The sequence below is a fragment of the Aedes aegypti genome, chromosome 2, assembly GCF_002204515.2.
Source record: "Aedes aegypti strain LVP_AGWG chromosome 2, AaegL5.0 Primary Assembly, whole genome shotgun sequence".
Classification (NCBI taxonomy): domain Eukaryota; kingdom Metazoa; phylum Arthropoda; class Insecta; order Diptera; family Culicidae; genus Aedes; species Aedes aegypti.
This window is the reverse complement of record NC_035108.1, coordinates 442,386,064-442,413,805: the sequence shown is the minus strand read 5'-3', so window position 1 is coordinate 442,413,805 and position 27,742 is coordinate 442,386,064. Positions and strand designations below refer to the sequence as shown.

General features: G+C 33.5%; 1 protein-coding gene across 1 annotated transcript in view; it reads right to left on the bottom strand.

The window, feature by feature from the left end:
• The window catches only part of LOC5572054 (protein Shroom), an 808,873-nt gene that overhangs the window by 353,134 nt on the left and 427,997 nt on the right, over positions 1–27,742 (bottom strand). The window lies entirely within an intron of this gene.

Sequence of the window (27,742 nt, the reverse complement as noted above, 5' to 3'; positions counted from 1 at the left end):
AATACCATGTTTCCATGGATAGACCATTTACCCGAAAAGTTTTTGGCATATATTTGTCATATATTTATACATTTTAAGGTGGTAAATGGACTGTTTATTTAATATGCATCCTTCTTTATTTGATTGGCGGTTCTTTCGAGATTAACCGTTCTTAGCATTTTTTTGGCAATATGTGTTTATTCAAAAATATTAATTTTTTTTTCTTCTTTTGGGGGCTACCCCGTTTGGCATAAAGTCATATGGCATAAAGCCATTTGCCCTAAAGTCGTTTGGCATAATGGTCATTTCGCATAATGGTCATTTGGCATAATGGACGTTTGGCACAAAAGAAAAGAAATTATAAATTTAAATAGTGCTACTTAAAAGAAGATCTGGTTATCAAAAGAAGGGAAAATCATCGATGAAAATGTTAGTAGTCATAACGCCAACGTAGGAAAGAAGGCAAAATTGTCAATGAAAATGTTATTAGTTACAATGCAAACCACTAGTTTAACAACGTAATGAGAAAGAACAGCCTATGACCAAAAGAAGGGAAAATCATATATGAGAATGTTAGCAATGGTAACGGTAAAAACATAGCAACTCAGTTTTCAATGATTATGCCAAATGTCCATTATGCGAAATGACTATTATGCCAAACTATTTTATGCCAAATGTCTTTATGCCAAATGACTTTATGCCAAATGGCGTTCCCCCCTTGACCCCCTCCCCCTTGTAGCGTGACATTGTTTGTGCATGAACCCAATGGAATTCTGGAAAACGGGTCATTTGGAGAACTGGCGTTTGGGAAAATGACTTTCGGTCGTAACACGAAACAACATTCCGTGGAAAGTAGCATAATCATCACCTCACATTTGCCAAACGTCTTCCAAATAATCCGCATAGGATGGCGAGAGACATCATCTTAAGATCCGGCCCAAATTCTATTAGTAATCTTGACAGAGAATCTGCTATAAAGCAGGATGCAAACACCAGTGAATGCGTCTAATAAAATATCTGGGATTCGCAAAGACTCCTGCAAGAACATGTGCTGTAAATTGGGGAGCTTTTCGTCAGAAATCGGTGTAATAACCCGCTACGAATATTGTGAGGAAGCACTCTTGATGATTCTACCAAGAATCTTAATGCTGGGTATAAGTAAAAGTGCAGCAGGACTATTAAATTTCTATCGGAATATTATTGGTGTGTTCAGCGAAATTCAGCTTATGGTCCATTATCACTCCCAGGTCTTTTATCGACGTTACATGTTCAAAGCTGATCCATTTGCAGTGTAGTTGCAGCTCAACTGTGACCGGAATTTAGTGAAACTTATCCCTTTGCACTTCAACGCATTCATCTCTATTGTTCATTATGCACCAGCTTGCAACAACGTCGATGTTTTGCTGTTGAGCAGCACAGTCGACCATGGAATTGATGATACGATATGATTTCAAATCGTCTGCGTACATAGGTGCTTCGAATTCAGTCGATGACTCAAGTCGTTGATAAACAAAATGAAAATCAAAGGACCGAGGTGGCTACCTTGCGGCACGCCAGATGGTGTAGCGAAACTAGTTGATTTGGAGGATCGTAGATTAACATAGGAGGTTCTGTCTCGTAGATATGATCGAAGCCACTTGACCAACCAGTCGTTGAATGAAGACCGGAGGGAGTTCATCAGGTCCAGGACCCTTGGAAGGATCGACAGTGTTGAGAGCACTTATGACTTTTGCTACGGCAAATATTGGAAATGGCAAATGTATGTCGAAAGACGGCAGGGATTTCAGCATCTCATGCGGATCCGGTGGAGTTTCAACGTTATAAACGGATTTGAAATAGTCGGCGAAAAGTTCGACTGACCCTTCGATGTCGTAACTTAATGTGTCGCCATACGACATTTCGGAGGGTATTTCCTGCGCATCTTTTCTACTTTTGAAAAATCGCCAAAAAGAGAAAGGATCGGCCTTGACACACATTCGTTGTACTCAGATTCAAGACTACGGAGAAAAACATTGTTTTCAAACTTCAAACTCAAGCAAAAGCGTGACTTCTTACCATATTTGAATCGACCGTTAAAAATGTGATCGATGGGCAGCTACCAGATTGTTACATCTGTTCGTCTATGTCTAAATGTTATCTTTAGTTTCGTAACCTTCAAACAAGATTCGTTTGTGGTAGCCTACATTTTGCCTTCCTTAGCCTAGTGATTAGAGTTCACGGCTACAAAGCCATGCTGTAGGTGTCTGGGTTCGATTTCCGGTCGATCCAGGATCTTTTCGTAATGGAAACTTGCTTGACTTCCCTGGGCACAGAGTATCATCGTATTTGCCACACGATTTTACGAATGCGAAAATGGCAACCTTGGCAAACAAAGCTCTCAGTTAATAACTGTAAAGGTGCTCATTAAACATTGGGCTGAAAAGCAGACAGGCTATGTCCCAGTTAGAACGTAATGCCAAGATGAAGAAAAATATGATAATTATTTGAGAGACAACGCCCACTTTGAATCAAAATCAAGATTTTGATGATTTCTTGACGTCTTAAGATTTTCAATATCCGCTCTACACTTATTGTAAACATCTAGTCAGTAATGCTATTGAAATGGAACTCGCAACACAATCCGCATAGCTCGCTCAAATCTATTGCCGCCTGCTCATTCCCTCGTGTCGGATTAGCCACTCGTCGAATTCACACTCCAAACATCCTCTTCTTGAATCTGACACGCAAATCATTCGCCTCGAGCGCCGAACTCGCGTGGCATTGACATCCTCTGCTACAATCGGATGCGAACATTCCGGACATGAAATCGAAATCCTATCCGTTTTAATTCGTCGTCTACCATCGGAAACTCTCGCTCTCGATTGCACGAACAAAGAGACATCCCACCCGAATGGTGCAATAAATCTCCGTCGACGAGAGGATCGGCCAGTTTCAGTTCGCACAACGAAATGCCCTCGAGAGAGTGATCCAGATCCGAAGGAAATCGAAACCGAATGATCAAATCGTCCAACAATGAATCAATCAAAAGGCTCGCGGGGTGACGACGACGACGACAAGGAATGGCGATCGGTGACTTGTTGAATTTATGCGGTCCAATTTAATCCGCTCACTGGGGGGAGGGGTGTGAAGAAAAGAGGGGGGAGGCTTTGTGCATCGGAGGTCCAAATTTGCATACCGTGAACCGTGAGCGCCAATCTCGCGAGGGTGCCCGAGGGCATGACAATTGGCACGAGTTTTCTGGAGCAAATCGATCGGGGTTGAGAATGGTTTTTCTTTTCGTGGCTACGATCAGCTGGGGTGGCGAAGAAAAGGGTCGTTAGATAATGGCTTACGAGAGCGCATTGCATTGTGCCGTTCGGGTGATGACGAGAGGTGGTAATAAATTGAGTGACCACTTACAATGTGATCATTCAGCGAGGTTGATTTCGGTGGCTGTGCGACCGAAACGCGATCGAGTAGAACGCTGTGACTAATCTACGGGTAATCGAATGCCAGCCACGCACAAAAGGCTGGTTTTGCTGTGTCAGAGCACAAAGGATGCATGTAAGTGAGGGTGAAAAACTTGTCAATCCACGTGCAAGGGTCAAGGTTGATCGAGTTTTTGTTTGAATACATAATTAAGGATCGCAGCCAATCAATGGAAACATGATCAACGTTCATAGATACACACATGGTTAATACCATTGCACATTACATTACTAATTACATTGAGCATAAGTTGACGAAGGGTCACTCAACTTTCCACTTATTCTATTTCGTTCCAACCGACAACAAATTCAACATGAATCAATCTCTGATTTCCTCTCGAACAATTACCGCTTTTTTTCTTCTTTATTTACAATCCAATCTAGGAAAAGTGATTTCTCATCGATAAACAACCGGTAAATCCTAGAAAATACTATTTTCATGTAAATCGGCAATAAATTGCAGGAACATTTATCTCCCTTCTTGACCACGACGACGCAACACACAACCTCGAACCGATTGATCGCCCTGTGAAGATCGCGAGCGCGCGCGGGAAAGTTTATGATTTAAGTGCGATGATTTAACTCCGGATGTCATGCGTTGTCTCGGGCCGTGTCTCGTGTCGTGTAGTGCGCGCGCGATTCTTCTTCAAGATGTGCGGTGCCATCCGCCAAGACTATCGTCTCTCGCATGGACAATGGTCAAAACAAAAGTTTGGCCAAAACTAGTTCTGTCGCCTTAATCTAAGAAATACCTATTCTTTATGGCCTTCCTTAGCCGAGTGGTTAGAGTCCGCGGCTACAGAACAAAGTCATGATGAAGGTGTCCAGGTTCGACTCCCGGTCGGTTCAGGATCTTTTCATAATGAAAAATTGCCTTGACTTCCCTGGGCACAGAGCATCATCGTACCTGCCACACGATATGCGAATGCGAAAATGGCAACATTGGCAAAGAAAGCTCTCAGTTAATAACTGGTGAAGTGCTCGTGAGAACACTAAGCTGAGAAGCAGGCTTTGTCCTAGTGAGGACGTAATGCCAAGAAGAAAAAGAAGAACCTATTCTTTATATGCTTTTTGTTATTTTTATTGTTTCAGAAAGGATTTTATTAGAAATGTAATCAAATTTGATTGAAAACATTAATTTTATCAGTTGTCGAATTTGATCAAAGTTTGTATGAAAATTGAATAAATACTTCTAGGATGATTTTCAATGTGTACATTTCAAAATGATGAAGACATGACGCGACATGCGTTGCTTTTCAAATAAAAAAAATATATCAAAATTTCTTTGGTCGAATACTAAAACTGCTACAACATATTTTGTTCGTCCTGATGTGCACTAAAGTGTTAAACTATAAACTTTCATGATGGTGTATAACCCTAGAAAAATAATTCTTACCATATATAGAAATTGTATACTTTATGTTACTATCATATACATTTTAGTAAGTGCATTTCGATCAAGAATCATAAAAATATAATAAATCGAACAAGTTTTTAAATAATAAGAAACGTAAAAATGTCAAAATCATTTTTGAAAATTTTGACCTCTTATTTGTACGGATCCCGACCACTGTGGCATAGTCGAACGTTTCGACGAAGTCACTGACCAGACGCTGCGACACCTCCAACCACAGTGGGATGCTTCAGGCAGAGAGATAGAAGAGGGAGACACTGTAATTACAGATTTTATTGCACCTCATCTATAATGTGCTACGTTCGACTAGTCAGAAGAGAGCAAGGAAATCGATCGGCGGGTGGCTGTCGTCTGTCTACGCGGTCCAAGAACGTCTTCTTTTGTGGAAGAGTGTTCCTTAAAAGGTGCACTGGGAGGTTTGACCCCTTCAATTTTAACAGGAAATGCGATCATATGAAGTTCATGTGAGTTTAAATGAGTTTTTGACTGCTTGATAATGTTTTGTATGACGAGTGTTAAATCCTCACTTAAAATTTTAAGAAAAATTCGAATTTTATAATACAGTCAACTCTTCCTTAATCGATATTCCATATCTTGATATCGATTTAGAGAACCATAGTAAAAGATGGTTTTCATGGCTACTTCGATGGACCCTTGAATAGCATTTGCATTGGTTTGTGTTATACAACTCGATACCTTCCTAGCTCGATGGTTCCTTCAACATCGAGTTATGGAGGGTTGTATGGAAATGTATGGTTTTTGGAATATGCGTATTACATGTTTTGTTTCTATTTTTAGAACATCCAATCAAAATATGTGCTCGATTTTTACATAATTTATTTGGTTCAAAAGCTGAGACTTTTTAAAATTTTATAAATATGAACTTTGGAAGTTTGGAAGTTTGGAAGTTTGGAAGTTTGGAAGTTTGGAAGTTTGGAAGTTTGGTAGTTTAAATTTTGAATTTGAATTTTGAATTTTGAATTTTGAATTTTGAATTTTTGAATTTTGAATTTGAATTTTTGAATTTTGAATTTTGAATTTTGAATTTTGAATTTTGAATTTTGAATTTTGAATTTTGAATTTTGAATTTTGAATTTTGAATTTTGAATTTTGAATTTTGAATTTTGAATTTTGAATTTTGAATTTTGAATTTTGAATTTTGAATTTTGAATTTTGAATTTTGAATTTTGAATTTTGAATTTTGAATTTTGAATTTTGAATTTTGAATTGAATTTTGAATTGAATTTTGAATTTGAATTTGAATTTTTGAATTTGAATTTGAATTTGAATTTTGAATTTTGAATTTTGAATTTTGAATTTTGAATTTTGAATTTTGAATTTTGAATTTTGAATTTTGAATTTGAATTTTGAATTTTGAATTTTGAATTTTGAATTTGAATTTTGAATTTTGAATTTGAATTTTTGAATTTTGAATTTTGAATTTTGAATTTTGAATTTTGAATTTTGAATTTTGAATTTTGAATTTTGAATTTGAATTTTTGAATTTTGAATTTTGAATTTTGAATTTTGAATTTTGAATTTTGGAATTTTTGAATTTTGAATTTTGAATTTTGAATTTTTGAATTTTGAATTTTGAATTTTGAATTTTGAATTTTGAATTTGAATTTTGAATTTTGAATTTTGAATTTTGAATTTTTGAATTTTTGAATTTTGAATTTTTTTTGAATTTTGAATTTTGAATTTGAATTTTGAATTTTGAATTTTGAATTTTGAATTTTGAATTTTGAATTTTGAATTTTGAATTTTGAATTTTGAATTTTGAATTTTGAATTTTGAATTTTGAATTTTGAATTTTGAATTTTGAATTTTGAATTTTGAATTTTGAATTTTGAATTTTGAATTTTGAATTTTGAATTTTGAATTTTGAATTTTGAATTTTGAATTTTGAATTTTGAATTTTGAATTTTGAATTTTGAATTTTGAATTTTGAATTTTGAATTTTGAATTTTGAATTTTGAATTTTGAATTTTGAATTTTGAATTTTGAATTTTGAATTTTGAATTTTGAATTTTGAATTTTGAATTTTGAATTTTGAATTTTGAATTTTGAATTTTGAATTTTGAATTTTGAATTTTGAATTTTGAATTTTGAATTTTGAATTTTGAATTTTGAATTTTGAATTTTGAATTTTGAATTTTGAATTTTGAATTTTGAATTTTGAATTTTGAATTTTGAATTTTGAATTTTGAATTTTGAATTTTGAATTTTGAATTTTGAATTTTGAATTTTGAATTTTGAATTTTGAATTTTGAATTTTGAATTTTGAATTTTGAATTTTGAATTTTGAATTTTGAATTTTGAATTTTGAATTTTGAATTTTGAATTTTGAATTTTGAATTTTGAATTTTGAATTTTGAATTTTGAATTTTGAATTTTGAATTTTGAATTTGAATTTTGAATTTTGAATTTTGAATTTTGAATTTTGAATTTTGAATTTTGAATTTTGAATTTTGAATTTTGAATTTGAATTTTGAATTTTGAATTTTGAATTTTGAATTTTGAATTTTGAATTTTGAATTTTGAATTTTGAATTTTGAATTTTGAATTTTGAATTTTGAATTTTGAATTTTGAATTTTGAATTTTGAATTTGAATTTTGAATTTTGAATTTTGATTTGAATTTTGAATTTTGAATTTTGAATTTTGAATTTTGAATTTTGAATTTTGAATTTTGAATTTTGAATTTTGAATTTTGAATTTTGAATTTTGAATTTTGAATTTTGAATTTTGAATTTTGAATTTTGAATTTTGAATTTTGAATTTTGAATTTTGAATTTTGAATTTTGAATTTTGAATTTTGAATTTTGAATTTTGAATTTTGAATTTTGAATTTTGAATTTTGAATTTTGAATTTTTGAATTTTGAATTTTGAATTTTGAATTTTGAATTTTGAATTTTGAATTTTGAATTTTGAATTTTGAATTTTGAATTTTGAATTTTGAATTTTGAATTTTGAATTTTGAATTTTGAATTTTGAATTTTGAATTTTGAATTTTGAATTTTGAATTTTGAATTTTGAATTTTGAATTTTGAATTTTGAATTTGAATTTTGAATTTTGAATTTTGAATTTTGAATTTTGAATTTTGAATTTTGAATTTTGAATTTTGAATTTTGAATTTTGAATTTGAATTTTGAATTTTGAATTTTGAATTTTGAATTTGAATTTTGAATTTTGAATTTTGAATTTTGAATTTTGAATTTTGAATTTTGAATTTTGAATTTTGAATTTTGAATTTTGAATTTTGAATTTTGAATTTTGAATTTTGAATTTTGAATTTTGAATTTTGAATTTTGAATTTTGAATTTTGAATTTTGAATTTTGAATTTTGAATTTTGAATTTTGAATTTTGAATTTTGAATTTTGAATTTTGAATTTTGAATTTGAATTTTGAATTTTGAATTTTGAATTTTGAATTTTGAATTTTGAATTTTGAATTTTGAATTTTGAATTTTGAATTTTGAATTTTGAATTTTGAATTTTGAATTTTGAATTTTGAATTTGAATTTTGAATTTTGAATTTTGAATTTTGAATTTTGAATTTTGAATTTTGAATTTTGAATTTTGAATTTTGAATTTTGAATTTTGAATTTTGAATTTTGAATTTTGAATTTTAAATTTTGAATTTTGAATTTTGAATTTGAATTTTGAATTTTGAATTTTGAATTTTGAATTTTGAATTTTGAATTTTGAATTTTGAATTTTGAATTTTGAATTTTGAATTTTGAATTTTGAATTTGAATTTTGAATTTTGAATTTGAATTTTGAATTTTGAATTTTGAATTTTGAATTTTGAATTTTGAATTTTGAATTTTGAATTTTGAATTTTGAATTTTGAATTTTGAATTTTGAATTTTGAATTTTGAATTTTGAATTTTGAATTTTGAATTTTGAATTTTGAATTTTGAATTTTGAATTTTGAATTTTGAATTTTGAATTTTGAATTTTGAATTTTGAATTTTGAATTTTGAATTTTGAATTTGAATTTGAATTTTGAATTTTGAATTTTGAATTTTGAATTTTGAATTCTGAATTTTGAATTTTGACTTTTGACTTTTGACTTTTGACTTTTGAATTTTGAATTTGTTTAGTCTAGGGACAATAATAAGAGTTCGATATTACAGTCATCTCTCCTTAACTCGATATTAAAGGGACCATCGAGTTAGGGAGGTATCGAGATACAGAACACAAATTTTTCTTTTTTTTTTTAAATTTTTATTATTTCGACTAAGTTTATTCAAAATAGTAAATAAAATGTGAAACATAGTAAATTTTTAGTACATTTGGCAACGTGACACTTTTTGCATAGTCTTAAAAAATTCAATTGTTTATCACATTGCAATGACTTATGAACCTACATTTTATAATAATTATTATCAAATTTATGAAATTCATTAACATTTGGAGAATATTTGAAAATGTTAATGGAAATATCGAGTTAGAGAGGTAAACTTGCATAGGAAACTGAAACAGATCGCATCGAGTTAGGGAACATCGAGTTAGAGAGGTATCGACTTACAGAGGGATCTAAGTATGCTAGATTGAAGGGACCGCGCATTCCATCGAGTTAGGGGAAATATCGAGATACAGAATATCGAGTAAGGGAGAGTTAACTGTATTTGAGATCTAGCCACTGTGCACGAATCATTTTTAAAGCACTCTTGACTTAATCACGGCTCTCCTTTATTTAATCTTCGCTTCTTTACGAGAAACGCTGTATCCTCGATCTCTCATGAGACATTCAAGATTCCTCCTTCCAAACACTTTAAAAGTTCCAACAAGTGTTCAGAAATTCAACGAAATTATCTTTCAGGTAAATCTTACAAAAGCTTTCTTTATTTACCGATATAAATAAATTCTTTCTGACATTGGGTACTCTTCCTTTAATGAACATTCTGCCACGAAATCCTTAGATTTGGTCACCATTTGGTCAGTGTTCAGACAGACCGGATTAGATGATATTTTAGCCTTCTAAAGATGAGTCAAGAAGTGTATAAATTTTGATCTTTTCGGTACGATTTTGATTATTAAATTGATAAACTCCAACAATACAGCAAACAAGGCAAATATTTGGTTATTTGAAATGCTTGAGATACGTTTTCCAAAAACCATTTAGAAAAAATTGGTCCAGTCTGTCTAAATACCCACCAATTATTATCAGAATTAGAGATGGGCGAAAACAATAGGAGCCGTTCAAAAGATCCGGATCACTCAAAAGAACGAGTGATTCGTGGCTCTTTTTTGGCGAGAGTCGGTTCATTTGATCAGCACAGATCAGACAAAAAGTGACCCGGACAAAGAACGAATCGATTATTTTCTCCTGTTCTCTTTCGTTCGTTTCTCACGTTTTTCGGCTTCATTATAACGCATAACATGTGCCTTGCTTTGCGCGCCATGACACACATGCAAACACAGTTTGCTGCAGCTTCGTACTCTCAGCATACACAGCCAAGCAACTAATTTGCCCCGCCCTCTTGCATACAGGCAGATGAAATATAGAGAAAAAGTGCCCACTTCAATGGCAAAGCACATTTTGCTTTTTCCTTTTGGTTTGGGTAGGGGAAATCAGCCGAGTAGGATACCGTGAGTTAATAGGGGAGAATGTATGAAATATGAGAGAGCGGAAGATAAGAAAGGTACGTCGCGCAACATGGAGTGAACCGCTCTTTTTTCCGTGCGCTCAGTTCGATGCTCTTCTTTTGCGAGCCGCTGAGCCACTGAACTGTTCGAAAGATCCGGTTCACTAAAATGAGTGATTCGGATCGGATCCGTTCACTAAAATTAGTCGTTTTGCCCATCTCTAGTCAGAATCCATATTCTTGGTTTGTATTTTTGCGCGATACGAGGGCAGAATTTCTACAGGCTTTCTGGCCGAATTCTAGAAAACCGGAAGGCAAGGAAGGATATATTTCAAGACTAATGTTTGCAGATGGAACTTCTAAGAAAAAATGTTTTATTTGTAAGTTCATTGAAGAGGTTTTAACTATCCTGTAAATTACCTACAGAAAAGATTATAAATTATCTTTCATTGCACCATTGCCCATTTTTTGTTCTACCTGTTTTAGAACTTGGTGTTTTTCCTTCCTTCGCATGACGCTATGAGCTATGTCGTTCAAAAATCTCAAAACAAACATTTTAAAGAATCTAAACAAAGGTAAAATAGAGTTTTAAAAAATTACAGAATTCTTGCGTATGTGCATGGTTTCTGATTTCTGAAAGTCCATAAGGAGTTCCTCAACATTTTTTTTATTAATGCGAAAGTTTCCCCCTATATTTAAATTCACTAAAATCTTACATTATGAATTTTACTACAATACATCTTCGGCAATGTTCTTAAAAAATGCCGGCAATATCTTCGAGATAAACTTCTACAGTGCTACAAAAAAATCGATAATCGATCGTTCAAAAAAGTTTGTTTCTATAGGTAGGAAAAATAAATTATCTAAGATTTTAGTTACAAATACTTTTAGTACGAACCGTTTTAACACCAATCATTTTCTGACGAATTCCATGTCAAATCGGTCAGTCACAGAGCTCGACTATCTTCGATTTGCACATTTTTTTGGTATGATACAATTAGTGTTTCATAGAAAAATCGATCATTTTAACTCTAGAACATTTTTTGAAAATGCCTTATAATTTTTTGTATGCAACTTATTTGAAAAATTCTCCAAAACTGTTGATTTAAGAGAAAAAGGTTTTATGATAAAGTAGTAAAAGAAGAAAAAAAAACAAACTGAAAAAATATTTTATGTTTTTTTCATAAAAAAAATCAAAATTAAAACTTAAATTGTATATTACACAAAAACCCCATTTTTATTATTTTTTGAAGTTTCACCTTAGAATCCTAATAACAGATGTTTTTGACAAAGTTTCATGATGGAGAAATTTTTAATAAAACGTTTTTCTAAGAACAGTTTTGAAAATCGGCCAAAAGTTGTTCTTAGAAAAACTTTTTTATTAAATCAATGATTAGTGCCATTGAAGGAACCATTCTAAAAACATGCTGCCTCTGAAAAAAAGTATTATTGGTGCAAGGCTTTTTGCATGGAAATTTTGAATGAATAGCGATTTTCATACACTTCAATGATAGAAAGATTTGCAATCCATCAACTGATACGTTAAAATCACATATTTCATAATTTATCATGCTATTCAAATCATTAGGGACAATCCATTTATGCCATTAGAGATTTTGGCTGAAAAACAATTGGGCAGTCGCAGTTCAGCGGTCAGTTGATAATAAGATTGACAGAGTTCTGAAAAATAAATACTCAGATGAACGATAAATGGATACCTCTTAAAAAAGGTCATTCCATATTGATAATCATTTGGAAACTCGGTGAGGAACTGGGTGTAATTTTTGGCTGTCATAATTAGTCTCAACTTCCCAAGCTTACTTCATGGCTACACTTGCCACGGGTGGCAAAATAAATATGATTACCTGCCGATACACCAAATTAGTGCTGATTACCTTATGATTTATTGCTGTTAGCAATGTATAGAAACCAACCTTAAATGAACAAGATCATAACTCCAGTCTCGAACATTCTAACAGGAAGGCTGCTGAAGTTCCTTCAGCACAAGGCACCACCCAGCACACAAAGTTTCTTCGTTTCGTTGTCCGTATCCTTTGATAACATTCCAGCGAACTGACCAGCCCAACCAAGCTCAAGTATAGTGCACACCACATGGCACATAGCTCGGAATTGCGACCACACCCATCATGTGTCAGTGATCTCGGAAATGTACTGCGCAAACCGCACTTTGTGGCGCAAAATTGTATACGGCGACCCTGAAGGCGCCTTTTCTGCCCCGTGAGGAATTCTATTCATATTGCGAACGATGCCGACGCGAGCACAACTGTACACTAGGGTGCGGATTATTCTTCGAATGTTCCCAAAAACGAACTGAATTTAAATCACTTGAAAATAGAAACCTCATAGAAGCCAACAATATTAAAATACAAACTCTTGTGGAATTAAATGTTATAGTACTAAATTCGGCTTCCATTTATTTAATCAAATTATCTTCTAAAGAATGAACAAAGATTTGATATGTATTAAAAATTCATGAAGCTTTGGCAATGTTGTGTGGCACACGAAACTTCGAATTTGAGAAGTTATGATAAATAAGCCTCACCCTACTGGGTAGTGTCACTGGTCAGTCCAATTGGCTGCAGAGCAAACAAGCTGATGACGGGAGCTGTTCTAATTAGGGCTAATGTGAGTATGATTTTCAGTTTCTGGGCATAAGGTTCTAGTCATTGTACTTCAATATCACTCACGCCTTATAAGGCTGACGTGGTAATTTGAATGCCTGAAATTTCCTTCTCAATTAATGCAGAGAAAGTCTTTTCAGAAACAGAAATCCTTTCAAACACTAATAGATTCTCTGTCAATCTTAAACAAAGGTCGTTTCAACTATTCAAACCAACAATTCAAACGACCAACTGACAAAAACGCTCGAAAGAATCTTTCAATCCGGGAAAAGCAAATATCCCCCACTCAAGTGACTTCAACATGGTCAAAAGCGAGAAACCCCTCGCTGAGGACGAAACAAGACGCATTCATGTTTCTGAACAAAAAATAAAATAGTATGAACTGCATTGAACTGGTCACCACATACATATAGAAGCAATCCGGCGCGGTGCTTAATGAGGAACCCCTAGACTTGAACTATTGGGAAGCGCAAACAAGCGGGAAAAAGCAAGCATCTGAGTATGGGGTACAGAAATCTCGAATGACGACCAACGACCAACGACTGGACCTAAAATGAATTGAGCTGTTAATGCAAATTTATCTCACTGCCTGACGAGGCGGGAAAAAATGTGTGTGTGTATGAAATGAGTTGGAGTCCCTGTGAGCTTGCAACCCGACCAGGGGATTGAAGCACTCTTCTATCGAACATAGTTACAAATAATAAATCATCGAGTTGTTTAGTGGAATACCTATAAATAAATGATAAACCGAATTTAGTACTGTTTCATTTAATTCCACTAGAGTTTGTATCCTTTGACAGATACGCGCATTTCGACCTCAACTGTAAGGCCGTCAGAATACGCGTATCTGTCGAAGCATCCAAACTCTAGTGGAATTAATTGATACAGTACTAAATTCCGGGTTTCATTTATTTATTTAGGTACAAAAAATAAATTTTGTACCTTTTTTTGCTAGAAGCACTTTGAGTTAGTTGAGCAAATTATAATACAATTACAACAAAATCAACTATAATAACATAGTATGTCTCAAATTTAATTTAATTTCAACAGAATTTGTTATCAATAATCTCATTGAGTTATATTGTACATAGAAATTTTGTTAATTTTAGAGGAAGTTTTGTTATTTTAACTACTAAGCAGCCAAAAATAATAACAAATTTAATCAAAAAGAACAAGCTTACTGAGTAACAGAATCTGTTACAATTCTGTTGTAATCCGCTGATCGGGTAGCTTGCTTGAAGCAATAAGCGCGATGGGGTGGCCGTCTCGGTGTGCGATCATGCGTGGACAACGACAACAACTATAGATACCAACTGGCGGGCGGCCACACTTTGCTGATTGGTTCCAATTGAATCGGAATCGACAAACAGGGTTGTTGTTCGGATGGGGTTTTGGGCAGAGACGTGCTAAGGGATGGTCCTTTTGTCGAGATTTTTTGTAAAATATTGACATACCAGAACAACACAACTTCTCAAGTCAAGGAACTTTCCATTACGAAAAGATCCTTGACCGGGATCGAACAACGACACATTCAGCATAGTATTGCTTTTTAGCTAAGGACGTTATTATTGGGCTGAGGAAAGACCACAGAAGTAATATCCCAAAATTGAGAAGAACTTTAGTATGGGAAATTACTGAGAAAGAATATTGTTTGGATTGAATTACACACTTGCTAAGTTTTTGCGTTATTAAACCCTCCACCGGCAGCTTCATTTTTACCGCAATAAAAATATTCAAACCTTGATACCGTGGTGAATAAAAGTCCGGACAGTACCAATATCCGGACACTCTGATGAAATTCATTGAATAGAAGGAAAATATTGTATAATTCTTTAGAATTTTGTTCATAACTTCTACTTCCAATAGTTTTGAACATTTTATCAGCATTTGTAATCTAGTAACCATTGCCTGATAATCATTAAAAAGTAATAACAACAAGCTGCTTTAGTTAGACGTCATTTTCTTACAGTGCAAGTTGTTTTAGTTTGAACCACAAGCGGTTGATTGGGGCTTTGGGACATTTCGTCTAATGACATTTGGTCGAATGACGTTTGGTCGAATGACATTTGGTCGGAAGTACATTTGGTCGAAAGGACATTTGGTCGAATGGGCATTTGGTCGAATGGCTTTGGAAAATTTATTTTGGTCGAATGATGTTTAGTTGAACGGAATCATTTGGTAAAATTGATTATTTTTTCCTAAGGTTCGCAAAGTTGATAAGATAACGTATTCTTTTGAATAATCTGAATCATTCACTGTTGTTAAATAGTGGGACATTTTATGTAGTCTTATTTTTAAATTCAATATACAGTTAACTCTCCCTTACTCGATATTCCGTATCTCGATATCGAGTTAGAGAACCATAGTAAAAGTTGGTTTTCATGGCTCACTCGATGGTCCCTTAGATCGCAGTTGCACTTATTTTGTGTTCTGTAACTTGATACCTCCCTAACTCGATGGTCCCTTCAATATCGAGTAAGGGAGAGATGACTGTACCTTATTATTTGTAATTTGAATTTATGCGAAAATCTAGGATTTCAATGATTATTTAAATGTACTTATCAGTAGTTTTTTTTTATTTAATTTATTAAGAATTATTAATAATTTATTATTCTTTTAAATAATAATCATTCTTTGAAAAACTGCTCAACAAGTTATGTTATTACTCATCGATGTGAACTTAATGTTTTTTTTTCATTTATTATTCTTTTGAAATATCATTGTTTGTCATAATGAAGATCAGCTCATCTGATGAAAGCATTCGGAGAGAGTGCTCGGGATTTTTCTTTGAATTCCGGGTCTTGGATAAAAATTTTGATTGCGGAAATCAGAATTGGCTTATTGTGACATCCAGCTTAATAACATTCCTCAAGCAAATATATGGCTTTACTGACAGTGTTGATGACCTCGGGTGAATAACAGAGTTTGCAGTAGAAGCTTTGGATTATTAAAAATAAAAACTGTGCTAGTTCTGTGTATCGCGTAAGGGAAGACGAGTTGACTGAGGTGATGATGGCGTGTTTCCATTAAAGATCAGCTCATCTCGAATCTCAGAACATGCCTGAACGAAAAAGCAGCATGAAACATAAAATAAACGTAAGAGATAGATTGATACCTTGGAATAGCGTCCATCAAATTGAATATCAATGGTTTTCTAATCGCATATAGATTGTTGGTAAAATGGCTGTTACTTTTTCAATTATTCAATCATTCTTGCATAGGCGACACAATGCTACATACTATTTAGACTCGAGCACTATTCTTTCCACGAAATGTCAGATCGATCAAATATCATTTGCTGTCTGTTTCAACTAAACCTTTTCGACCAAATGTCCATTCGATGAAATGTCCGTTCGACCAAATGTACTTTCGACCAAACGTCATTCGACTAAATGTCATTCGACCAAATGTCTTTCGACCAAATGTCATAGATTCGTTGATTGGATATGTCTAGGATGCAGTAGAGGTAAACTATGCGTTTAAGTGCATATTTATCATTCTTTGAAGCAATATGCATCACATGTGAGTATTAAAATCTTATAAATTTTATTATCTATTCAATAAAGACATGCCTTAAGCATTTTTACGAATACCGTGGTGAATCGAAATCCGGACAGTACCAATATCTGGACACTTCGGTGAAATTCATTGAATAAACGAAATATATAATATTATTATGTTTAATTTTACTCATAACTTCTAGTTACAAGAGTTTCAAACATATTACTATCAGTTACAATCTAGTAACCATTGCCCGATAATTATTAAAAAAATAAAAAGCAACAAGCTGCTAAAGCTAGACGTAAATTTCTTGAAGTGGAAGTTATTGTGATTGTAGCGTCGCGAGCCCACCACAAGTTTCAACTGGCGATAATGTGTGCAAATTTATAATATTTACGAAGTGTTTCGGAGCAATTGTATACAAAACGGTAGTTTAACAATTCGGAAACACGGCAGTAGTGGGTTATAGTGTAAACATGCATTTTAAAGCGTGAATAGAGGCTGTCCGGGAAACTGTGCTAGTATCATTAAATCCGGACACCATAGTAAATTATTTTTTATGTAAAAGAATATTTGTAAGTGAGATTTAAGAAACATGGTAATATTATCATAAAGAAGTGTTTTAAGTGCTCAAAATACCTTTGTTGCGGAAAAAACTCAAATTTTTGCTGTAGTTTGAACCGCGAGGAGTTGATTCTGGATCTTGGCTGCAATTGAGGTAAACTATGTGTTAATACGCATATTTTTCATTCTTTCAAGCAGCATAGACCACATATTAATATGAAAATGTTATTGATGTTGTAATCAATTCAATGAAGATGTTCTTGAATCATTTTTTACGATAATTTCGTATCAAAGCAAGAATGTCTGGATTTTGATTCCAAAGTGTCCGTATTTGAAAACAAAGCTTGCTTCAGGTGTCCGGATTTAAGGACACGACTAGCCTTTTTATTTCAATGTTTTTCGTAGCATAATCGTTATTTTTACCATTAAATTGTATGTTACTGCAATGATTTAGTTTAAAACTGTTGGTAACAATCCAAATCCAAATGAAACATACTGAAATTGAAGTTTAATCAATTGCCTTCGCTTAAGCGTCCAGATATTGATGCAGCACGGTATTTCATATAATTACATAACTGTCCGGATTTTGATTCCATAGTGTCCGGATTTAAAAACAAAGCTTCTTCAGGTGTCCGGATTTAAGGACAAGACATGCCTTTTTTGAATTCAACAATGTTCATGATAAAATCATAATATTCACCGTCAAATTACTTTTTATTATAACAAAATGGTTCAAAACTGTTGGTAACATAATGTGGTTTCATATAAATCTATGGGAAACATATTGAAATTAAAGATTAAAGAATTGCCCTTGCTTAAGCGTCCGGGTATTGATGCAGCACGGTAACTACTTTGTTTTTCGATATTTTTGCACCATTAAACCAAAAAACTCTTCTAGTTTCAGAATCTATGTCGATATCTGTCATTGGTGATCTGGTTTTAAAGATATTCCGATGTTTCTTCGTATGAAATGTCTTTGGCGTGGGCTCCACAAAGCTAGGATATAAGAAGCTACTTTGAAAAAATCATACATATCGGTTAAGTATTCTAGGAGATATCTGAAAATTACTATATGATGTTTTTTTGAAGTTTTTAAGTTCTATATTTGGCCAGCGTTATACCAGACACATGAATGCTCATTATTGCATTCCTTCATTTTTTATTCATTGCTTCACAACATACTCTCATTGATGTACCTATTGTTCCGATGGGTCAATATCCGAAGACGATAAAATTTCTGTTGCCTGAGGTATTTACGTGGTTTATAGCTACGCGTCGGTCCCTTAAGGAATTACGGAATATCTCAGGATCCAGTTGACCAATGAACAATACTGACACAGATTCTAAAATAGAAGAGTTTTTTGAGAACTAATGAAATAATGGTGCAAAAATATCGAGAAACAAAAAAATTATCGAGGTTTGAATATTGCTCTGCGGTAAAATATGAAGATGCCGGTAGAAGGGTTAAGAAGAGATCATGTGAAAATCAGGATATGTTTTAATTGGAATGTTTGAACATCATCCAGAATGTCAAGCACGGCGGACAAAGTTTAATATTTTATGTTGATTACTTAATATTAAACAATTTTTTTTTAAGTGGTACAATCAGGGCTGGTAGCAGCCTGACAGCAAAATAATAGTAACTTTAGTGGTTATAATGATCAAAATAATGACTAATGATTGTGCAAATAAGATTGCGCTTTGATTAAATTTATCCATATTTTTGGAATGCTTACTCCAGTATCGCCAGATCAGCTGCACTTTGGTACACAAGGAATCAACTAGATAATTGCTTGGGATAACCAAACACCCTCAGTGTATAAGTGCTGGTGATCTTCTGGAGACCAATGAGGGGAAGGGGGAGTAGATTTGATGATGCATTAGGCTCCCATAGTAGACCGTATATACAACTGCGTCTATGCCAGTTCAAGAATAAGAGTTTATGCCAAAACTTAAAGTAAAAAACCATCCAAATTTTCTAAAAAAAACCATAATGATAGAATTTTGGAAAATAAGTTAAAAACCCTAATCAATTTTCTAAATTTATTGCAGTTCTATATTAATTAGTGAAAAAGTCATGAAAATTTTATAAAAGAAACCGTATAGGTTATCTCTTAGAAAACGTAACCCTGTAGTACATTGACTTATGTATAGAATGTATTAAAGGTAATTTTTGGAATATGTATATAAAAATTATTTAAAACAGAATAAGGCTTTATGCTGACACTGATAGTGACGAACTATCCATAGTTTGTGGTAAAAATAAAAAACGTAACGTTATCTCGAAATAAATATGTAATCATAAGCATGAAACGAGCTCACCAGTTTGTTATCCTCGACTGAACACAAATATTTTTTGTGGATCTGATGATATTTGCTTGAATTAATTGAAATTATTGATTATCACTAAAATACACATCCGATAAGCGGAAAAATTCATACGTTACATGTAAAATTTCAAAACTTTATCATATTACCGTCATTTTTATGAATTTAACACCCTGTCTAAATTATATTCATATGAAGGTGTCCATAATGTATATTTGATGTTTGAAATGTATAACAAACAAGCAAATTAAAAACGTTATTTTGTAATCAATTGCTGTAATGATTGTGAAATCTATTGCTGTAATCTATAAGCTGTTTTGCCTTAGAAACTCAAAGTACAGCAAGACTTTGAGAATATACGTAACATTGTGTAATAATGTATTAACAGCTTATGCAGAAAATCAATCGCCGTTTCCAGACATATCCTTGACAAGTCCAAAATACATGATCTACCCCACTACTACGTCAGTTGAGATAAACATTGCGGAGTCGAACAAAATATGATTGCTTTCCAAGATAAATGTGCATTCGTTGAGACAAAAATACATCATAAATACAATTGTCAAAAACTAAAAAAAAATTAAATTAGTGTCACAAACATTTTTTTTCCGCAATATCGAATGGTAAGCTATAGTTCACCAAAATTTTTCTGAATTTGACGCCTGTGGTCCCTAAAGCCTAGTTCATTTAGAAATGGGGCACTTTCAAATGCGTGTATTTCTTAAACTTTTCTTTTAATCAAAAAACTTTCCAAGAGTGAAACAAAGTTTATAATGTTTTGTTTCATGAAAAAAATCTGAAACAAATTAATCATCATTATTTCGAAGAAATTCTCGCACTTTTCCGCTGATGCCGCTCATCAGCCGGCGCACACCTTCTTCAGTCACGGTTTTGGCAAGACGATTCCACCAATTCTTCATCTGACCAATGTCACCAACGACTGCACCTTTCATCTTGAGTTTCCGCTTAACTATCGCCCAATACTACTCTATTGGGCGGAACTGAGGACAATTGGGTGGATTCTTCTCATTTGGGATGAACTGGACCCCATTATCTTTGTACCATTGTAGCACATCCTTGCTGTAATGGCAGCTGGCTAGATCTGGCCAAAACGTTACTGGACCATCATGGGACCTAATGAAGGGCAAAATCCGTTTCTGGAGGCACTCCCTCTTTTACACTTCCGAGTTCATTGTTTTATCTGTTACAAAAACACTGGTTTTCTTCCCACAGGAACAAATACCATGCCAAATCATGAACTTTTTTGCGAACTTATCCGCGAAAACAAGCTTGAATCGTGCAAGAACTTTGCCACGAGCAGGAGCCTTGTAGAACTTGAGCCCCGGGATTTGTTGAAAATCGGCTTTCACGTATGTTTCATCATCGATCAAAAGACATCCATCGAGTTTCGTGAGTACTTGGTCGTACAACTTACGGGCCCGAGTTCTGGCCACTGTTTGCTGTTTAAGACTTCGGTTGGGCTGTTTACTTGCCTTGTAACATTTATAGCCTCCTCGGAGACGGATTCGCCGCACGGTACAACGGTCGGCATTCAGTTTTTTTCGCCAAGTCGTAATCCGAGATGTTGGGATTACTCTTGATCATCCGAAAGACCTTCACCTGCAGCTGGCGATCAACGGTTCCACTCCGACGCTTAACTTGCACCTTGCGAGCAGTTGTTAGAGTTTCCTTGAACTTTTTTATCACTCGCGCCACGATACTTTTGGGATAATCCAGCAGTTTCGCCAACTCCCGAGTTGACGCAGATGGATTTTGCTGGTAACTGTGCACAATTTTTTTTCTTGAGTGAAGCTGAGAGTGGATTGTGGCTGCTCAGTCAAGGATAACTTGGTGCTCAGTCAAGGATCAATTGGTGAGCTCGTTTCATGATTTCTAATCTATAAAATATGTATGACTGCACATTTAATCGTTACAATTGTGGGACGTAAATATGATTTTTCAACAAACTATGAATGGTTTGTCACTGTGAGTATCGACACAAACTCTGATTTATTAATTATTAATGTTTAACATTTTTTTATTTTCAGAACACCCCTTTTTTACCTTTATTTTTGTAATTAAAAAAAACTTTGAGTGGTTCGACACTACAAGTGTAGACTTGCGAAAGGTCACTTTATTCAACAAACTTTGGATGGTTCTTCACTGTAAGTGTTGGCATAAGAATAAGAGTGTTCTATGATGTTCCAACCATTCGAGTTTTGTGTTTCTTTTCAAATAAGTAAATCATGCTTTCGTCCTGATAGCTGTAGGAATGTTACATTTAGGTATTTTTTCAACAAACTTTGAATGGTTCGTCACCTCAAGTATCGGCTTAATTTTCCTCTACAGAGAAGTTGTTCATATCAAATTAAAATATTATATTTACATATAAGCATGTATATATCTCACAAATCATTATTTATCATGGTCTAATCACTTATCAAAGTGAATCCTGTGACCCAACGATCCTTCCCATTAACAAAAATCCCTCCCAGTAACCTTTGTGGAGATGCAGAGGCAAACACGGTCTCCAAATAGCAAAGGTTACACACTAACATTCCTTCCCCCAATCCCACCTGACTGCAAGGACGTGGCCGGCGCCGTTATTGACCCTGTATAAATAGAGGCACTGAATTATGCACATTGAAGAAGATTATGGCCAATCCGAGCCGAACTTCTAGTTGATTCTTTGTGCATTTTCACTGACTTCGGTCAATCACGGAATAGCAACCATTGATATGTGTAGTCAGTCTAAGCTAAGCTAAGCTAAGCTAAGCATATAACGTTAATTAAACATGCCAAATTTCATGCAAATTCGTGCATTTTTACTATTGCTAATATATCACTTTCATTGATTTTGTATGTTTTTATATATTAAATCATTAGTGGTTATTTTGTACCACTTTTCCCTAATAAAAAAATCTGAAATTTTGCGGAATATCTTCTTTTATATAGGAAAACAACTCCTGTAAATTTCAGCTCGATCGGAGAACATCAATACAACCTCTCTAGACTTAAGGCGGTTGCGGTACTCGCAAAATAGCTCAAGTTCAAACACTACCCCGAAAAAAAAATTTTTTTCGAAAATTTTTGAAACGGCATATCTGGATTACACCTCAAATGAAAGCCCATGAGTTACCCTACAAAACGTCATATTTAGTTCTTTGACCTAGTTCGGTTGGTAAGAAAAAAATCGATTTGAAAATCACTATTTTTTTTATGAAAAACTCATTTTTCTCGATTTGAAGTACTTTTAAAATTCATATACCATGCCAATCTCAAAGTTTATATAACGTAGAGTAATCAAGCCAAGTTTCAACGTAATCCGTGCAGTTTTACTATAGTTATATCAGTTTTTGTGATTTTGCATGTTTAGTGACATGAAATCATTGGGGGTCATTTTGTCCCACTTCCCCCTAATATAAAAATCTAATATTTTGCAAAACATCATCTTTTATATAGAAGAACAATCCCTGAAAATTTCAGCCTGATCGAAGAACATCAATACAAGAAGGGGTTGCGGCTCTCGCGAACTGGCTCATAAGTGCTGGTGATCTTCTGGAGACCAATGAGGGGAAGGGGGAGTAGATTTGATGATGCATTAGGCTCCCAAAGTAGACCGTATATACAACTGCGTCTATGCCAGTTCAAGAATAAGAGTTTATGCCGAAACTTAAAGTAAAAAACCATCCAAATTTTCTAAAAAAAAACATAATGATAGAATTTTGGAAAATAAGTTAAAAACCCTAATCAATTTTCTAAATTTATTGCAGTTCTATATTAATTAGTGAAAAAGTCATGAAAATGTTATAAAAGAAACCGTATAGGTTATCTCTTAGAAAACGTAACCCTGCAGTACATTGACTTATATATAGAATGTATTAAAGGTAATTTTTGGTATATGTATATAAAAATTATTTAAAACAGAATAAGGCTTTATGCTGACACTGATAGTGACGAACTATCCATAGTTTGTGGTAAAAATAAAAAACGTAACGTTATCTCGAAACAAATATGTAATCATAAGCATGAAACGAGCTCACCAGTTTGTTATCCTTGACTGAACACAAATATTTTTTGTGGATCTGATGATATTTGCTTGAATTAAGTGAAATTATTGATTATCACTAAAATACACATCCGATAAGCGGAAAAATTCATACGTTACATGTAAAATTTCAAAACTTTATCATATTACCGTCATTTTTATGAATTTAACACCCTGTCTAAATTATATTCATATGAAGGTGTCCATAATGTATATTTGATGTTTGAAATATATAACAAACAAGCAAATTAAAAACGTTATTTTGTAATCAATTGCTGTAATGATTGTGAAATCTATTGCTGTAATCTATAAGTTGTTTTGCCTTAGAGACTCAAAGCACAGTAAGACTTTGAGAATATACGTAACATTGTGTAATAATGTATTAATAGCTTATGCAGAAAATCAATCGCCGTTTCCAGACATATCCTTGACAAGTCCAAAATACATGATCTACCCCACTACTACGTCAGTTGAGATAAACATTGCGGAGTCGAACAAAATATGATTGCTTTCCAAGATAAATGTGCATTCGTTGAGACAAAAATACATCATAAATACAATTGTCAAAAACGAAAATTAAAACTAAATTAAATCTCAAACTTTTTTTTTCCGCGATATCGAATGGTAAGCTATAGCTCTCCAAAAATTTTCTGAATTTGACGCCTGTGGTCCCTATTTAAATAAGTTCTCAATATAATTTACTTATTGACAGGAAGTGCCCCAAAAAATGTGTTAAGAAGTTTAAGTGATTCATATAAAAATTTTAAATTATAGTACAGGAATTCCCCGGAATATTTGTTAAGCATATTTATTAGGCAAACACATTAGGCGTTTTCGTTAAGAAATTTATCCCCTAAAACCTAACAACTTTTTTTAAAATATTTCTCAGAAATCCTGAAAACAAAAGTCTTTTTTTTGAGAAGCATGTTTCAGACTGCTCCCAAAGCTCATTGTTAAATTTCTTCTACAATTCATGCTTTTTTTTAAATAATTTCACCAGTATTAAGGTCTAAGCATAAATCGTCCAACTGTAAACACTGAAAAGGCAGTTTTCCCTTTAAAAACCAACAAATCGAGAAAAATAGAAACACACAGCGATATATAAATAATCTGTTTGTTTTTATCTTATTCGATTTATTTATTTTAAAAGAGAAAACTGCGTTTTCAATTTTGATATTTGTTAGATATTTATTTGCTCCTGAATCCGCCAATTAAATAAAGAAGGGTGCATATTAGATGGCCAGTTCGTTCACCACCAAATGTATAAAGTTACGACAATTATGAGTGCTAAAAACTTTTCGGGGAAGTGGGCTAGTCGGGAAACGGGATATTCGGGGAACTGGCACTCAGAAAAAAGTAACACAACCCATTGAAGTAACTGCAGTAATTGATTTTTTTTCGCTGATAATTTGAGCTGATCAATGTTATCTATTGCCGCTTTTTTGTCAGTTGGAATCAAAAAAAATATACTTAAAAAATATAGCTCGAAAGAACAGCCTATGCATAAAAGGAGAATTTTTTTTTATTTTAAATCAACATTTTTCATACCTATTATTATGGTTACATCATATTTAGAAAAAAATAGAACAGTCAAAGGAAGGGTAAATTTGTGCTAAATATATAAAAATCTTCAGTGGAAAAATTTGTTCTAATAGCCAAACTCAAAAGAAGAATTAATATTTGAAAGAAGGATAATTTCTGGATAAATAATAAAATGCTATTGGCAATTACTTTAATGATATTCTTAAACTTATTCAAGAGCGAATGATTGTTGAATAAAGTGTTATTTTGTATTCATTGACTCCAAAACAAGCCTGATGTCATCAGAAAGATTCATTAGAAACGTAAAAACGAAAAATTGAGAAATTCTTGGTTTCAGACTCATTATGCCAAACGACTATCATGCCAAAAGACCATTATGTCAAACGACTTTATGCCAAATGACCTACCACCGTAAAAACACTGATAAATGAATTAGCTCCCAGAAAGAGTAGTTTGAGTTTTTCATCTTCAATAGTTAAGATTATAGGTATTAGGGGCCTTCCATAGCCGAGTGGTTAGAGTCAGCGGCTACAAAGCAAAGCCATGCTGAAGGTGTCTAGGTTCGATTCCCAGCCGGTCCAGGATCTTTTCGTAATGGAAATTTCCTTGACTTCCCTGGGCATAAAGTATCATCGTACCTGCCACACGATATACGAATGTGAAAATGGCAACTTTGGCAGAGAATGCTCTCAGTTAATAACTGTGGAAGTGCTCATAAGAACACTAAGCTGAGAAGCCGGCTCTGTCCCAGTGAGGATGTTAATGCCAAGAAGAAGAAGAAGAAGAAGAAGAACCCTACTCACTTCTACAAAAAAAAATACTGTGAACATAATTAGGTAGAAAGTTATCACAATTAAAAACTAAAATATTTGAAAATAAAAAAACGATTTTTTTGGATTTTCAATATTTTTGCATCTAGCTAGGATAACCAGATAGCGAGTAGGTGTATTCTTGTAATTAAGACTCTTGATAAATTCATCCCTATCCACCTATCAATTGCAACTCTTTGAGAGAGCTTAAGAGGGTATTGCTGGAATCCTTTGCAAACAATTTAGTAGATTCCACGCGTAAATAAGGTGGATTAATTGGCGAGGAAATTCATGAAAAAATTGGTAGATTTCATCTGGGGGTTCCTTTGTGTATATTCTAGGTAATTTTCACATTTCTAAGGGTAGCTTACACTGCGGAACACGTTTTTGTCTCAAGCACCAAAAAACCGCTATTTACTTAAAAAAGGGTTGTTGAATCCATTGCCGTTTCAAAAATATCGTCTAGTTTTTGAGATATTGGCTGTTGAAAATGTAATATTTGACTATTTGAGCCAACTTGCATGCAAGTTTGTCTGCTTGTATGGCAAGTTTTTTTGCTTAATTTGCCACATAATGCAAACTTAATGTGTATAATAATTCATATAAACAAAGTGCATAAAACTTTCTAAGCTCAAAGCCATTTTTTGGTGGTTTAGAAAAGTATTGTATTTTTCCATGTAATAGAAACGAAGATTTTGTATGAAGACTGCAAGCACGTTGAAAAAATTGATTTAATCCAAATTATATCGTGCAATTTCAACCAAATATTAGGTCTGAAACGAATATTTTATTCATATTTTGCACATTTCACAAAAAATGATCACAGAAAACTTTGATAAATCATACTTAACATATCATGTAAACATCATTGAAAATAGTGTTTAATACAACTTTGTTGACCTGTAGCTAAAAATTGTGACGTGCTGGAACATTTCTTAGAACGGCATCAGATACAACAATCCCAAATCTACTAAAGACACATCAAATTATCCTTGAGACACGCAAAAATGTCATTTTTGTTACGTTGTGTTATTGATGAATCATAATATATTATAGAATGTCATTCCTTTCAAGATCTATCATATATACCTAAAGAGAACATTTGCGAATATCTGGTGATATTCTGGTTGTAACATTATAATATTCCTGATGATAAAACATATATTTTCTGGAAAATCCTGAGGAATTTCGATTTGAGCTTCACATTTTTTATAATATCTTACTAGAATTTAGTATGACTTTGTAAGACAATATTGTAATTCTTTGAGCACCCCTAACTACGTCACTGATGCAACATCCACAGCATCATTCCCTCTTGAAAACCAGTGCAAAACCCGACGACGACGATCAACTCAGTCCACATGTGTGTGGTCTTCCCAGGTGACAAGCTACAATCCACCGTCCAATCGCCGCCATAACGTAATGAACTGTCCACCCAATTGTGCGCAACTGATTGGACTAATTTGACCCGTTGTTGGAGAGCAAAATCTGCGTGGGCAATCAGCTATCGTCAACGTGGCGGCGTCAATTAGCACACCTCGATCGATGATTATGCACCTACGACGCACCAAAGTCGCTGGTGTCGGTTTCGAATTCTCACGATCATCGAATCGCCCTCGAACTGATACAGAAAGTAAAAGTAATGGCTGTCGAATCGACAAGCATTATAAAAAGGGGAATAGTACTCTTTGTTTTATCAAATGATAGCCAATAATATAATAAGACATAAGCAATAGTTTGGACAGTTTTAGCAATGAACAAATTAAAAAAAAAAAAATCTAAGAAATACACTGAAGACGGCCTAAGTCGAAATACAGGTATCTTTCAAAGGATACAAACTCTAATGGAAT